Here is a 14,065-nt window from a genome sequence, read left to right as displayed (position 1 = left end):
GCATCCACTTGACCCCTGCGAACTTCTTAATCTCATCCTCCTACCTAACTTTCTGCCGCCCCCTGCTACGCTTTCCTTCCCTCGGAATCCAGTTTGTTACCCTCAGCGACCATCGGTTTTCCACTCTTCGAACTACATGTCCTGCCCATGCCTATTTCTTCTTCTTAATTTCCACTAGAATGTCAGTAACGTGAGTTATTTCTCTGAACCACTCTGACGCTTCTTGTCTATTAATGTTACCCCTACCATTTTTTGTTCTATAGCCATCTGAGTTATCCTCAACTTAAGTAGAACCCTCTTGGTAAGCCTCCACGTTCCAGCCCCATAGCTGAGTACAGGTAAGATGCAACTGTTGTATACTTTCCTCCTGAGCCATACCGGTAAGCTGCTAGTCATAATCTGCGAGTGCTAGCCAAATGCGCACCATCCCAATCTTATTCTTCTTGTTATTTCCTTTTCATGGTCCGGATCTGCGGTTACTACCTGTCCTAAGTAGACATATTCGCATACTACTTCCAGTGCTTCGCTACCTAACGGAAACTGCTGTTCCGCAGTATGTTAGTGTTCTGCATATTGATTTTTAAGCCTACCGCTCTACGTTTTCTGTCTAGGTCATAAAACATTATTTGCAGTTCATCCCCCGGGTTACTTAGCAAGGCAATGTAATCAACAAATTGCAGATTTGCTGATTAACTGCTCCCATTCCAAGTCTCTGAATACTTCCTCTAAGCCAGCTATGAATAGAACTGGGGAGATCGTGTCTCCTAGCCTAACACCTTTATTTATGAGAATTTTGTTACTTTCTTTATGCAGAACTATGGTTGCTGAGCAGCCACTATATATATCTTCCAGCAATTTCGCGTTCGGCTCGTCTACCTCCTGATTTCGCAATGCCTGCATCACCGCTGAGGTTTCAATTGAGTCAAATGCTTTTTCGTAATCAATGATTGCTATGTATAAGGGCTGGTTATATTCCGAGCATTTTCCTATCACCTGATCTACTATCTACTATCTGATATGATCGATAGTAGAGTACCGTTTGCGAAAACCTGATTGGTTCTTTGCTTGATTGCAGTCTAAGGTTGTCCTGATTCCATTAGCGATTACATTAGTACATACCCTATACCTAACAGACAGTAAGCGTATTGGTCTGTAATTTTTAAGGTGTTTAAAGTCACCTTTCTTATGAACGAGGACAATGTTTGCATTCTTCCATGGTTTCGGTACCGCCAATGACACCACAAACTGCGTATACAGGGGGGCCAGTTTTTCTAGCACGATATCCCCCCTGTCCTTTAACAAATATGTAGGTATCTGATCCTCTCCAGCTGATTTCCCTCTTTCCATAGTTTCTAATGATTTCTTGACCTCGTCCTTCCTCACTGGTGGAACGACTGACTGTTTTCCTGACCGCCAATCTCATTACGTTCCTGACTACTTTGGCAGCTGTAGAGATCTGTATAGAACTCCTCGGCTACTTTGACTATCTTGTCCATATTTGTGATATACTTCCTTATGTTATATACTTCCTTATATCGGCCACCTTGAACTTATTGATTAGCTTTGATATCTCGGCCAATTCTATCTGGTCTGTTGGATTGCAAGCTTTCATACTCCGGCGTTTCTTAATCAAATCTTTCGTCTCCTTAGACAGCTTACTGGTATCCTCTCTGACTATCCTACCGTCTACTTCTACAGCGACTCAGTAATGATATCTCTGAAATTATTGTTCCATGCTTCTAGGGTAATGGCGCCATCCTCGGTTAGAGCTGAATATCTATTCTGTAGCGAGATCCTGAACTCTTCTGCCCTCCCCCTCACCTGTAATTCATTGATGGGTTTCTTTCTTACTAATCTGTTGCGTGCCTTCTTCAGATTTAGGCAAATTCGGGACCTCACCATCCTGTGGTCACTGCATCGCGCTTTCCCGAGTTCAAGACCACCGTAGTCCTTTCAGAAGTTCTGGAAAAGGTTACGCATCCTTCACTTGAAAATGAGCGCAGTGACAAATAAATAGGCTCAGGTAAGATTTGAACAACCTACGTTTCTTGGAGCTAATGGAGACAATCTTCCACACATTTATTTCAGTTCAATGAACTTTCATTTTAACAAACATTTTCCTAAAGTTCTTGAACTTCGTTGAAATCAAGCTTCAGATAAATCTAAAGAACATCACGCAGTAAAAATTTTGAACGTGTCCGCAATACCTCAAGGCACTCCCCACAGACTCCCTTCCTGTCCCTAGCAATTCAGTGCGATACGATAAGATAGCTGAGTATTAAAACGCCTGATATGGACAGATACTGAAATTGCTCGGCAAGTGGAAAAATAACGCGAAACTAGGTGGTGTATGATCTGGTACAAAAGGCATAATCCACCAATTTCTTAATGAAGAAACCTGTCATGACGCGTGGGTTCCCAATTACAGCACCATAACAAAAGAGGAGAATAATCTGGGTATTACCTGCTCCTTTCCTCTCGCATAATGTAGAACTTACATGGCGTAGGTAAGCTTTGCAAACAGAAGATTTGATTGCGACCAGAAGCTAAAAGTTCCCAATCCATCTCCTGCGGCGTTTGTCGCATAATTTCTGCAAATACTGAATACCAGTACGTTCAACTGTTGTGAACTTGATGCAGAGTTACCCATAGGAAGTGAGCGTGGGGCACAAACCTAACTTATGCCGCCCCAAATATTCGTAATCATACCCCATTTACACAACAAGAATCCTTTGCATTTCTCTAAAACCAAGAGCCGCATCTGATACCGCGAAAAACATGTTGAGGTAAATTCAATGCCACAGATAGCTTCTTTGTCGCCATGGGATGACCGGCTTCAGGCTTATCAGTTCCTATTAGAAAACCATTCTTTCACTTCTTAACCTACTGTCTCCCCCACCCTCCTCCTTATCCCTGGCTCTTATTCTTCGGAAGCGAATACGTATTTGAAACCCCGCCAGTGCTAATCGCGCGCCCCAGATCACGTCAAGTGTGCTTGTCGAGACGTTGGTTCGGCTTGCAAACTTAGGCTTCTCATCTAGTCTTGTTCAGTGCTCTTTCATATCAAGGAGACTAGACATTTAGAAGAATATTCCTGAAACATACTGCACGCGGATATTATTACGAGCCGGTATCGCTTGAAAAGTGTAGCAGATAGGTAGATAAAAAAAATAGACATCTCCGTTGCTTTGTTTAATTAAGATCACATTTTGCGTCGCCAAACGTGAAGCGAGCCTCTCCATCAATTTGCTGATAAGCTACGATGACGGAGTCCATTCACTGGCCTTAAAATGCATTCTTTAAAGAAGGCATGTGGCGCGTTTACCCTCATGCATGGCGCGACGTGGAAACTGCACCAAAGCACGGCAAAAGCGAACTAAAACTCCAGGGGATGTGAGGCGAAACCTCCACTCCTATATTTGAATACGCAAAGTGTTATGATTGCTTTGGAACGTTTGTGGGACCCATGTTTTCCCGTTTAGATTGGTCAGTTCTAAGCTGCTTTGCATTCTGCTAACTTGTGTTGCTTCCTGATTTGCGGAGATTACCCTATCGTTGCTCTTAAATGACTCGGCTATAACTGATGTAGTGTAGTTCACTGCGTTGTCTCCCGTTCAACAATTTCCCTCGTTATCTTGAATCCGGTCCTGCTTTCTTTGTTTCTTTTTAACTACCCAGCTTATATGGTTCCAGAATTTTCTTGCTCCGCCTCTAGAGGCATCGTGTATGTAAGCCATTCCGCGATCGGTGGACTGCTCGTTTTAATTTGGACTATGGCCTGTGTACCAAGTTTCTTTTGTCGACATGATTCCCATTTTTGGTACATTTCCTCCTGCGATACCTGTGCTTTCTTTGCCTCTCGATGTTCCCTTAAAGCAGCCCGTTATTGTTCAATGGCTTCCCTGAATTTCTTATTCTACCAGCTTCGTGCGTGACTTCCTCTTTGCATTACAGTGGTTTTCTACTTTGACCTCCTTAATTTTCCTCCTTATGAGTAGTTCTACCTGTTCATAATCCCAGTCTTCCATGGGGCTTTTCTCTATTGCTTCCTCTATGTCTGCTGCTATTTTCGCTATTTGATCGTCGTTCAATTTTGCGTTATTTTCTGTCTAAGTTCCATTTCACTTTTCATCAAATGCCGCATCTGCAGATTAGTACGTTTATGATCACTTACCGGACTACACTCCCCTTCTTCGTCAATTCCCATTACTGTGACATTGCTATAAATTACCTGCGGAATTCTCATGTGATTTGTCCTTCGCATTTTGGTTCTCTACTTAATTTGAGTAGGTCGTGTTGCTCACAGAAATCTAGCATTAGCTTCCCGTTACGATCCGTGTATCGATCCAGATCGTCGATGTGGTCGTTCATGTCCCCCAGCAGAATATTGTCGGCCCCGTCTCCAAACTGGCTTAAATCGTCACTTAGACATTCAACAAGATCTTTGTTTTCTTACATGCATTGGTGTTCTGTTCCTAAATAAACTAACCCTAGCCATCTCCTTATGCCGGCAATTGCTCTTAAAACCCAGATATGTTCTTTACACGATATTATTCTTTGCCAATTTGTTCTCAGGTTAATGAACATACCTACCCCTCCACCCGCTTTTTCCGCTCTCGTTTTGATCCACCCTTCCCAGACATAGCATTGTATAAATGGCAGATCTTCTAGATCCCTGAGTTGAGTCTCGTATAGAGCGTGCACACCTATTTTGTTATCCCTGAACTGCTGTTCTACCTCTAGCCATTTTGCTCTTTTTCTACCTCCTTATATGCTTATGTAGCTGATCCTAGTGTGAAATCTCTTTTTTGTACTTTTCTTTCTCGACCTCCTCCTTGCCATTTTTGGGGGTTCAGCCTCCGTTATTACGCTTTCTTCTGCTTCAATTCTAAATACCTGTGTGCACGGAGCCTTGGCGGACCCCCTAAAAAAGCTACATCCCTGCCTGCTAGGCGCCAGCCGACCTCTGCTCCCACCCTTCTGTTAAAATGAATGCCATCTCGCTGAAAAGCCCTGTCAAAACCTGCTTTACGTAGCTCCCTGTTTATCTAGACAACTCTGAAACGCTTATCCTCGCTTAACTTTCTTACTTCCTGATTGACTGTCACCACGTCCTTTTGACGCTAACCCCTCGATCCTAGCACCTCCTTCACTGTGCATACAACTATCTGCGCTTGCTGCATTATCTCCCTGATAGCGTCAAATCCCTTAGCTAAACGTTCCACCGCTCCTGCAGCGTTATCATTTAGGATATCGTTTAGCCCCGCGGCTACTGTCTCCTTTATGCGCTCGGCAAAATATTTCAACAGCCTTTTTTTACTGTATTTCAGCACTGCCTTCATTGTCCTCCCTGGGAAGGCTCCAACGAACATTCGCTTATCGCACTTTACACGTTCCAAGATATCTCGCTTTTACCTGCTCCATGTTAGAATCTCCGGCGATAAGAACCTGGGCCTTTTCTTCCCTCTCCCAAATCCTGGCTCCTACTTCTGGTTATCTGTGTCCTTCTCTCTAGGATTTTCATTCTTCATTAGATCATCCTTTTTTTTCGGCTTCTTAGTAGCTGTTTCGAAATAACTCTCTCGGTTCGGATTAACCTGACCTACTTCGCTTATGTCTACCATTCCAGTGTTGGTCCATCCACGTGGCCAGCACTGGAATGTTCGTCCTCGTTGTTTCTAAGGACAAAATACGCCTGAGCTACTTTCCTGATGCCTTCCATGCCAGTGCTGGTCCCAGCCGCATTGCCCGCACTAGAATGTCCGCCCTCGTAGGTTCTAAGGACAAAGTCGGCCATATTTGTTTCCATTTGAGGAAGCTGTCCCTAGCAGTTTCATTTTCTGCCCTTAACAAACCTAGTTCATTCTCTAGATCACCTACACAAGACACTTAACCGCCATTTTCTCGTTCAAATCTATCCGTTCGCGCACTCAGCATGCAACACCAACACAAAAAGTCACTGCCTTCCGCTTCATCTACACAGTCAAAACTTGTTTCCTTGAGGATGACCTGCCCCTCACACTGAGTACACTTTGCATTCTTTTGATTGCACATCTTAAGCATGTATCAACTGAACTATTTCTACTACGAATTCTCAGAATTTACAAACTGCAAAAGCAAGACACAAAAGCGACTAGCAAACACGCGTTAAAATAGATTCTGCGAAGGCCAATAGCCTAGAAAAAAGAATATTTATCTAAACAAAATAGTTAAAAAAAATGAACGCCTAGAAAACTTAGCTGCCGGGACAAAAAACCAGGCCGCTAGGACAAAGAGCTAAAATCTATTCTTTAAGCTGCACCTAACCTAACTAGCTGAAAACGAAATAAAGGTAATAAAAGAAAGAACGCATCTATTTGACGCGTTCGGAAGCTCCCGCTGTTCCCAGTCCGTCCGTTTCCGGTATCCACCTGCAATCGGAGGAACGATGGAACACGTGTCCGCACCACGCGGCTGTCAACTGTCCATTTCCCGCATTTATGGTGTCATCTGGCTGTTTGTAGTCTGCGCAATAATTTTCACCTGTCGACCTGCTGTCAGGATACTGGCAGATCCCAATGCACCCAGCAGATAAGGAGAAGACTGCCTTCATCACTGCCGATGAACTGTTTGAATTTAATCTTATGCCTTTCGGCTAATGCAATGCGCTCGCACCATTTGAAAGATTCATGTAATGTATACTACGTGGACTGATTTGGGAGGCCTGTATGTGCTATCTGAATAATGTAGTAACCATTGGCCGTACTTTGGAAGCCCACAACGACCGCCGAGTGCTGGCGCTAGACGGATTGCTCCGAGCTGGCCTTGTCCTCTATTCAAAGACGTGGCGTTTCGGTGAGCGACAAGTATTAGTACTTGGTCACCTCGTCGATGGATTAGGCGTCCGACCTGATCTACAGAAGACCGTAGCCGTTGCCGCGTTTCAACAACATGCGAACGTGAAGTAGCTGCGCTGTTTTTTGGGGTTTCGCTCGTATTTCCTACGCTTCATCTCTCATTTTTCAGACATCACCTACACCCTCTCACATGTATTATACATAAAGACGCTCTATTCCAGTTGCGACTCATCTTTCCGAGAACTGAAGTTGCTCCTACCTTCGCATCCTATGTTGCGGCCCGCCAACACTTCTGCTCCAGCGGAAGTGCACAAGGATGCAAGTGCTATGACTACCGCGAACATATGATTCCTTACGCCACTCGGACTCGCTGCAAGACTGTGTGGAACTTCACCATCACCGAGCAGGAATGTCTCGTGGTTGTTTCCGCAGTGCAGAAATTTTGCTGCTACCTGTACGGACGGCCTTTCTTAGCATTAAGCGACCGCCATTCTTTATGCTGGTTAATGCATATCCGCGATCCGTCTGGTCGACTTGCTAAGTGCTTCGCCTGCAAGAGTAAGACAACACAATTTCGTACAAGAGTGGCCGATGGCACGCAGATACGGACTGCGTCTCCCTGTTGCCACTTGCCACGAAGAAATGTGATGCGGACAACTTCGATCATCAAATCGCTGCATTATCCTAAAGCTTTTCTTAGCAACAGAACGACCAACATCTTGAGCTGTTCTTTAAAGCTGCTCGGGACTCAACCTTGAACAGCAAGATTTTAAATGTAATGGCTTGATAGACAAGAAAGCTCATTCAGGCACCGGCAGTTTGTTCCTGCTGGTAGTGCTTGAAAAACTCCGTCTCTATTTTAAGATACAGCTTCGGGACACCTAGGATCCGCGACAACTTTGCACCCTACCAAGGAGCGATTCTACTGGCCTCGGATGTGCCACACGATGGACCAGAATATGGCCAGATGTCTTCAGTAAAAGAGCCAGAACGGTCCCACGGATGTAGTCCCCGGATTTCTTTACCCTGGGGCGCCGCCCAAGGCTCCTTTTGAACATGCCGACTCCACCTTTTGGGCCCTTACTCAAAGTCAGAAAAAGACAATCGTTGTATTGTTGTATGTGTGGTTTCCTTTTACTCATTACTGTGAGACGGCCGCTCTTCCCACCGCTACAGCGTACCAAGTTTCTCTTCTTATACTGCATTATGTCACCTTGCGACACGGTCCCCGGATAGTTCTGATAAGTGACAGAGGATGGAAGTTGCCTGCCGATGAAACTGAAGAGCTTCTCCGGTTAAAGAGACCTGATTTCTGACTTTCGGTACATTACTACCCTCAGAAACATGTGTTCAATAGAACGCACCAATAGAACTCTAAAACATGTGCTCACAATTTACGTCGCACTGGACCATAAAAATCGGGACTATGTTCTTCCGTTCGTCACATATGCTTTGAACGCTCCCAGGCATGAGACCACGGATGATGCAGTACCCCAATTCCACTCGAAACGCCATCGACACCATCCTCACATTTTTCATCGACGATGACCCGTGCTCAGCGGAAACTCTTCGCTTGGCTGAAGAAGCGTGGCGGATAGCCTACTGAGAGCTCAGGCATCAGAATACCGATCAAAAGCTCTCACAAACGACTGAGGACTCTGACATCACAAGACAAACCGCCATCACCCGATTACCTACCTCTCCGGTTACTCAGTCTGGCTTTGGAGACCTATGTGAAACCGCGGCTTACACTAGAGAATGCTAGCACGCTACACTGGCCTGCATGTGATTCTAGCGGCTCGGTGAACTCAACTGCAGAATTTCACGCCTTATGGCCTCTGGACGACGTTCAGCGAAAACTAAGGTGACGCATGTCATCCGCCTGAAGAAGTGTGAGTCTCGGCAAAACATATGTCTCGCCCGCAGGGCTACTTTTGCGAAAGAGGGGCAAATGTTACTGAGTTGATGGATGTAGAGGCTGAAAATTTTTTTTCCACTATTAACAGCCATTAGATATTATGCATAAATGCGATGATATGCGCACAGCGTTCAGGAAGGTTAGATACTTTGGCGCGACAAAAAATACGCTTCTTTTTGTTACAAGCGGCGCAGGGTTTCAGTAAACCATGGTGAGGTAGGATGCGAGACAGTCCAAATTTTAGAATGATTCTAGTTCAGCTGCGATGAACGCGCTGTCGGCGGCATTGTAACCACAAATGATTTTACAACTTCCTTGGAACGCACATTCTTCTTAATTGTCAAGTGAAGCAGTCAGTGGTCACTCAGTCCTTCTAAGTGTGTTGGCGCAGAGACCAAATCGGGAGCTCTAGTAAAAAAGGCGTCTAAATTATTGGACGAACTGCTGGTGGTGCTTGTGGGTTTATTAATTAGCTAGGTTAGATGAAAATCGGCGCAAGTGCCTAAAGCATTCCTCCATTAGGAGGATGGTTGCTTAAGGGAAGGAATACCGTTTTGCCACACTATATTTGGAAAACTGAAATTACCCAGTACGAATAAGTGTGATTTCGGGTATCGAACCACTATTTTATTAAGGGCATAATGAAGGTCAGTGCAGAAAGTAGTAGTTGAGGAGGGGGACCTATACACGAGCAAAGGATAAGTTCGCCTGTTGGAAATGTAACGTGAATGCAGACTGTTTCTAATTGTGAATCTATAGAGGTTGCAAACGAATTGATAACAGTTCACGACAATCAGTACACCTGTGCCTGTTTGGAAATGGTTGTTGTATTTGTAAGAGTTGTTCGTTTTATCGCAATCTAGTATTTCGTTTTCTTGATTTTTGACGAGAGCCAAGTTTCAGTGAGCACAAATATATCAGCCAAACATGCATCGATATGTCACAATAGTGATGTACGTTTGTTAATGACACTTCGGCCATTAGTGAAAAGAATTGATAGCAGTTTGCTTGCTTTCGATATTTAGATAGTTATGCTGAGCTTGAAAGTGCGGAGGGTGAACCCGGTGGTGTGATGTCTCTTTTTGGGGTAATCGCACTCCTACTTGGTTCGATTTCGCATACTTCGTCTGTAGCTGCGCAATAGACATAGCACCATTTACTAATGATCAATTTGTTATGGCGCAAAGAATAGAATTGACCGCTAGCCTTGCAAAATTGTTAAGGGCGTTCCGCGATTACGGGTTGCTTTGCAAAACTTGTCGCCGATAGGAACGCCATTTTCTTTAAACGTTGTGTTTTGCGAAAGTATGTATTCTCTCATTTTATTGGACGCAAACTTATCAATAACAGGTCGTGTTTTGCCATTTGCAAAGCTGCCTTACCTATGAGCGCTATGAATTGTGACTTCTGAGGAATTCAAATCGAGACACTTGGAAAGGAAATGATAGATGTGTGCTTCCGATTGAGCCCACGTTTCAGAACAATTGTAAGATACCATAAAATATTAAGTTGTCGCGTCTTCACTGGTCCTCCATCTCGTCCAGTCTGGTCGCGAGCTCAGCGCTCTGATTCGAAACTGCCTCTTGGACTTGAAGGCATGTTTTCGAAAAACTCAGCTGCGGCTTTTACGGCAGTCATACTATTAGAAAGGTCTGAAACAGTCTCAGATAGCGCTTCATCGTTAACCTTTAGTTCAGCTATGCCATTCATAATTTATTCATGTCCTGTGTCAAACTCGGACGACAAAGCAGCTATCGCGGCTATAACTTCGCTATGCTGATGCTCCACCTCTTTGTTAAGACGAAGATTTAGTTCTGCATCTCCGGAAAGTAAGATTAATATTGCAGTAGATACACAACCGAAAAACGTGGCAGCGAGCACTTATGAACAAGGGAAGCGCAGCAAACATACATTGCTGTAGGTCTGCAAAATACCGATTCAGATTGACTAACCTGCACAAGAAAGCAGAATGGAGAACTTAGCGACCGCATAGTAGCTTCTATCCCAGGCCTCATAGATGCTAGTTGCTTAAATAGGTGCGGTGCAGTGCTGCCTCTGACGGATGTGTCGATGACAGAAGCGTGAATATGATGACGTTTTCCGTGCTGAGATAAGGCCTGTTGTTACTTGTTGGTAGGCGTAGATCCAGCTTGATTTCCAATTCAGATGGTGACGCCTAACACGTGTCAGTGCAAGAGAGCCAGAAGCCGTAAACAGCAAGCTGCACTAGAAAACAGAATGGAGAACTTAGAAACTGCATGGTAGCCGTCCTCCCATTCCCACTCTGGTTAGGTTATCTCGGTATGTCTGTGGGATGCTCGACTGTTGTTGCATCCATCTGTGTGTCTGAATTTCTACCATATTTAAAATGGCCCTTCCCGTAGATGTCTGGCTTAGCCTTTCGGGTTGCGACCCTCTGACTGCCTCTGACTTCCCACGTATTGTGTACTCCCATAGCGAGGAGCTTCGATGTTAATGTACTCATTGGTAGGCCCGAGGCACTCTTTATTCATCGTCTAATGAGTGCTTCTAATTTTTTTTCCTCTCCTCTGAGGTATAAATATGACGTAGTGTTGCTTATGCAGCCTATCACATATGCCTGCACAAGTTTGATCAAGCTTTCTTCTTTGAAGCCTTGGCGCTTCTACATTATTCTCTTGAATATGCCGAGTGCTTGCATTACATAACCTTCCAGTTTATTTAGTAGCCTGTAGTTGTATCTGTTCTCTTTATTGTATAGCTCTTGGATTCGTATTTGGTAAACCATGGCATCTACTTCTAGCTCCGTGCCATGGGAACGAACTCCGAACAAACGAAGCATTGAGCCTTGTTAACCCGAAGCCGCTCCCTCTGCTCTTCCGCGGAGCTCTGGCAGAGGTTTGACGGAACTCTGAATCCACGATTCTAACGATGCATAAAAAAGAATGTATGACAGTTGACATAGAAAAAGGTCGAAGTAATGCTGTGTTCCGTAAACATACGCCAGTGAAAAGTGCTCTTCTTTGCGTATTTGTTTTACCAGTTTTTCTTTCTGAGCAGCAAGTTTTGTTTTCGGCGAGAAATGCACTCTACAGCAGATGGCGCGAGCATCTTGTTGCGCAGCAAGCGAAGCCAACGATGCCGACGGTGCAAGCAGCAAGCCGCGTAGGCTTAACATCTCGGCCTGGCCGGCTGCATGGTTTGCCTGCGGCTTCTGTTGAAACAGTTATCATGAGCGGCGCCTTCATGTTTTGATCCCAGTTCGACGTCAGACTCGAAGTTCAAAGATGCCTGCTCGAGGGACGCTGTGGATCGTGTTTCAATGAGAGAAGCAGACGCTGCTTAGAGGCAGGCCTAACGTCCTCAAATTGCTCCTTCATGACGAGCTCGGCTTAAAGGGACAAGTGCAGCCCTTTTTGCAAAAAATAGGCTTTCAGCAGAAACCTACAGTATTTCATGCTGCGAACTTAAATAGCACATCGAAATTAGGCAGAAGAAAGCAGAAATAGCCTTTTTTCAGCAGAAATACGCCGCCCGTGAGACGGGGCGGGTCGCGCCGCCGCCAGTGTTTGGCCAAGACGTCGCTTGACCGGGAAGCTGCCGATGCGGCTCCTTCGCTGCGCTGTGTGCTGATCGCAGCTTTCTGAGAATTTGTGATTGTCATTACAGCAAGCCATTTCCACACAAATGACCATCAGGATTTCCACCACATGTATCCGTACCAGATGCGTCCCCAAACAATGCAGCATTTCAGTTGTAGGGAGCGTAGGTTTGGCATGAAAACTTGTTTTGGTTAGAGCAAGGCGTTTTGAAAAGTAATGTGTGTCATTATTAGCGGAAACTACATGGGCTTCACCGAAACCCCGCCGCGCATATTTCTGGGAAGGAAGGGCAGCAAACAATGCCCTAGCCGACTATCTCCGTCTCAGGCCTCCCGCCCTTCCCGAAAGGTCATTGTTATTAGAAATGGACTCAAGGCTTAGTGTACCAAATTGTTCTTTGAATGACAGATGTCGTACCTTGGGGAAACGAAGAATTTTATAAAAGATTGAAGCAGTACACAGCTGCCACCAGACAAATGAACAATAAGCAGAGAGCGGTTGCTGAGTTCTGCAATGCATGAGAGGCATTGACGGGGCCATTGTGCTGGAGACCAAGTCTAATGCGCGCAGAATGCTGTTTGAGTTATTAGACATTTAGGAGACGTAGAGAACCTTAACCTTTTATTGTACTCTCACAATACACGTTTAGTGTCATGACGGCTGACGCATGTTGAAAGCCAAGCTGCAGCTCCTCCGCACCCATACCTTCACGAGAACACCATGTTCTGAAAAGTGTTTTCTTAGAGGAGCCTCGTCGTTTTCATTTCCAACTTAATTTCTATCCCCAAATAAGACAGGGCTATGTAAAATGATGAGGCAGCAGCCGGTGTGAAATCACAAGGCGATATATGAACATCTTCGATGATTGCTTGCTTGGACGTATCGAAGGAAACCTCGCTCTGCGTGCTCCTTACCTGAATGCGCCTATACTCAGCTGAGCGGTACATTTCTTATCTTCCAATAAGGCTCCCGTAAGGGTTCCAGGAACATATCAGGAACGTGCCGTGCTGGAAAGGATCTCGCAAAGCCTTCACAACCTAGCTGCGAGACAGCAATGGGCTCTTCTTAATCATCTGCTAGTTCGCAAAAATCATCTGCGCGTGCTGATGAGTTGTCTGTGTTTAGCACAGAACCCGTTGCGCGGAGCTCTCGCGCAAAAAAAAAGAAACGAGACACACGAATACAACCATGCGCCTATGCTGTCTGCTCGTCCCATCGCGAGATTGCCCTCCATGAACCAATTGCAATCAACGTTAAACCAACGGTTCACACACATATGAGATCTGAATAGTCAGAAAATAATGAAACTACAAAGCACAAGCCTTAACTCCCTTTTCTTTCTTCAATAACCGCGGTTCTAGGAAATGGTGACTCCCCGGCTCTTTTGTGCAAGGAAATAGAAGGAGCCGCGTCATGGTTTCATGCCTTTTTGTGAAAGCCCTATTGAAATCGCATTAGGAACAAACTGCGTGTAGTCACAGTGACGAAAATGCTTCGAGTAGAATGTTTCCTTCGGTCGGCTTGAATTGCTCTCTATATACTCAGCAACGCCGCATTGCGCCTCGAGCTTTTAACACAATGGAAGACTACATCGTCGCGTGCATAGCTGTTCATGCATCCGAACACATGTAGAGTTGTGTTGTATCAGGTGCACAACACTAAGCTTTATTTATTTATTTATTTGAAAATACTGCAGGCCATTGCTTGGCCCAAGCAGGAGTGTTTTGCAT

This window comes from Amblyomma maculatum, unplaced genomic scaffold (genome assembly GCF_055883805.1).
Source record: "Amblyomma maculatum isolate TAMU_Amacu unplaced genomic scaffold, ASM5588380v1 scaffold_30, whole genome shotgun sequence".
In the NCBI taxonomy this organism is placed as follows: domain Eukaryota; kingdom Metazoa; phylum Arthropoda; class Arachnida; order Ixodida; family Ixodidae; genus Amblyomma; species Amblyomma maculatum.
Note: the sequence above shows the minus strand (reverse complement) of the source record.